The 2,989-nt window shown below is 43.5% G+C and overlaps 1 long non-coding RNA gene across 1 annotated transcript; it reads left to right on the plus strand.

Moving 5' to 3' along the window:
• The first annotated feature begins 1,886 nt into the window (after positions 1 to 1,886).
• LOC113472777 lies at positions 1,887 to 2,521 on the plus strand. The gene is made up of 2 exons (XR_003394953.1): positions 1,887 to 1,978; positions 2,436 to 2,521. It is a non-coding gene; the product is annotated as an uncharacterized LOC113472777 (long non-coding RNA).
• Positions 2,522 to 2,989: the final 468 nt, after the last annotated feature.

Consider the following 2,989-nt stretch of genomic DNA (forward strand, 5'->3'; position numbering starts at 1 on the left):
CCAGATCCTGCCCAAACCCCCCGGTGCGGGCCAACTGAACCATATCAACTTCAAGACTAGCACCGGTCAGAACAACAGTGCGGCCCATCAGAATGCCTTGCTCTTCAATCAGGTGAGTCCTCGGGTTCGATTCTTCCGGCGTTGACGAACTTTTGTTTTTTTTACCCATGTGATTGTTGTCATTTACGGTTAAGACCGTAGCACCCACCGAAAGCACCCTCTTTCCATCCGTTTCATTTTCGTTCTTTTTCTCTTTTTACCTTCTCCCTCCCTTCCCTACACTCTGTCTTCTTCCTACCTACCAATACTATCCGCACCTACTCTTGTTCTCATTTCTTCTCGAGGAGAAAAGGAAGACAGGATTGAAGAAAACCAGCCGTTCCAAGAACGAATCTCATCTGTCTAGGATGAAGTTCGCCCGGGGCGGAAATCGAACCCGTTGTGTAGCTTCTGCTATCTGCTACAGAGTTTAATCATATGTATAAGTCTGTAGACTCGTGCCTCGTGAGGAAAATGAGTAGCTATGACATATAAATGCACATAGCGACCGGTGCCAGCATGGTCGGTAAACATTGGATTTTAGGATTATTGAGATATTGGGAAAATCCTACAATGCTGCAGTGAGCACCAAAGTTGTGACATAAATACATGGGATTTTAGGATTATTGAGATATTGGGAAAATCCTACAATGCTGCAGTGAGCACCAAAGTTGTGATATAATAACACAAATAAACTGATTTATTTATGTTATAAGTCTGTAGACGATTCTCTTCTAAACCGTAAAGTATAGCTATTACATCAAGTCTAACACTAATACATCACCTACTTTTACAGATGCAGTTACAAGGGCATCACGGCCAGGTCCCGATGCTGGTACAGCAGCAAACAGAGAAAGTCTGATTAAAAAAAAAATCTAACCTTTTCCTTCTTCATTTGTGTTTGCAGGGTAATAGAGGAGCAGCACCAGTCCTCCACCACTAGTCATCATCAGCAAACCTCCGCCACGAGTCAGCAATTCAACAAAGTCCATGTAGTCAATGAACAACAGCAACGTCTCCACATCACCAGTACACTACTCGAGCAGCAACGAGTTGAAATACTTAACGATGATCAGAAAGTACAACTGACGAGTTTACTAGAGCAGCAGAAACACATCACTAATCTGCTTAACGTGGGCACTGGATCAGCAGAACAGCAGAAGATTCAACTCAACATGGGTCCTGGTAATGAGAATATAGTTATGTTGAATCAGCAGGACGCTAAGACTCTGAGTAACGCAACCGATCAGAAGATAGTTATCAATAGTGATGGGACGATCAACAATCAGACGGGAGGAATAGATCTTGTCAACTTTCAGAACCATAAGAACAATCTGCTGAATCAGAAGATCCTGATCAACAACGATACCATTAATCAGTCAGCAGGCCTCGACATTCTCAATCTGAATCAGAAGAATCAAATCCTAAACGACGCCATATTGAATAATCAAAACATGCTGAATCAGAAGATAGTCATCAATAACACAGAGTCAGGTCTGCTGACGCGAGGTATGGATATGATGAACAAAACGAATATCCCTGTGTCTAGCAGTCAGAACTTTATTATTAATAACAATGGCACGCTGATCAATACATCAGGAGCTGTGGATCTGAAGGAGCTGCTGCAGACGCAGAACTTGCAGCTGAATAACATCTCCATACACACGACACAGGAGAAACCAAATAACCATATCTCAGTCAGCAATGAGAATATCTATGCTGACGCAAGTGGGAAGCTGGACAAGTTGATTGTGAATCAGAAGGGTTTGGATCAGCAGATGAACGGACAGCGGACGCAGAAACAGGAGAGAGCCAAGAAGACTTTCAATGATGTGTACACGGAACACCCCAACCACAGCCGCAGCACCACCCCCAGCCTGCTACCTCGCCCAAGAAAATCAAACAGACCAAGGCCAAGAAGAAGAAAGATGATGAGCAGGTACGGGTAAATAACACTTTGTTCTTCTTATGCCAATCTCGTAGTATGTTCCTCGTTAAATCAGATAGTATGTCCCTTATTAAGCAGTAGTCCCAGATTGCGTAAGCAGTCTCATAGTATTAAGCAAGTTCTTTATTTATTTTTTAAAAGATGAGTGTTTTATCGCTGTTTTTATTTCGGAGCAATGAAACAACTGCTACTTTAGACTCATTGTCGTAGCATGCCCTTCCCGTAGTTTGTTCCTCATCAGATGGGCAATAAGAGACACTATACTTCCCATTTAGGTGCTTGGTCAACACGAGAACACCAGAAAGTAACCCGATGAAATGTTTGCAATCGAAAAACAAGTTCGAACCCGGGACCTTCTGAATGGCAAGTAAGCGCATTACCACTGGACTAACCGTGCCCACTGTTTTGTATTCTAAAATTCTAAATTATTCCATTCTGATGTTCACAGGGAAGTCGGCTGGACTTGGCCAACCTGATGCGAATCTCCGGCATCGAAGAAGAAGATGTCACCCCCACCGTTGTCGTACAACCCCCCACCCCTTCTCCTAAGGCCACGCCCCCTCCCCCTTCCCCTCAGCAACAGGCCACGCCTCCTATACAACAGGCCACCATTCAGATACCCACCTCATCCGCCGGAGTTAACGTGAGTGCCTCCTTATTCTGGTTGGGTGGAAGAGCTCAACGCATTTTTTCCTTGTTAAAGCGCTTTAACACTACGGACGGTAGGTCATTCAAACTCTAAGAAGGTTTGATTGATAGAGGGAATTGTAACAATGGAGGTCTTATTACGAAATTTAAGAGGAAAAGTGGACAGGATAGGAGAAAGACAGTCGTTCCGAGAATGAACCTCATATGTTTAGGTATCAACCTCAGTTGTGGTTAGCACGGTAGACATTGAATCGGGGTTCAAGTCCAAGTCTAGTTATGAAAATGAGCGTAACATTTGTGACAAGTATTTATGCTTAACGCAATTAAAATTCATCTGTTTAGGATAAAGTTCGT

This window comes from Diaphorina citri, unplaced genomic scaffold, assembly GCF_000475195.1.
Source record: "Diaphorina citri unplaced genomic scaffold, Diaci psyllid genome assembly version 1.1 scaffold8324, whole genome shotgun sequence".
Lineage (NCBI taxonomy): Eukaryota > Metazoa > Arthropoda > Insecta > Hemiptera > Psyllidae > Diaphorina > Diaphorina citri.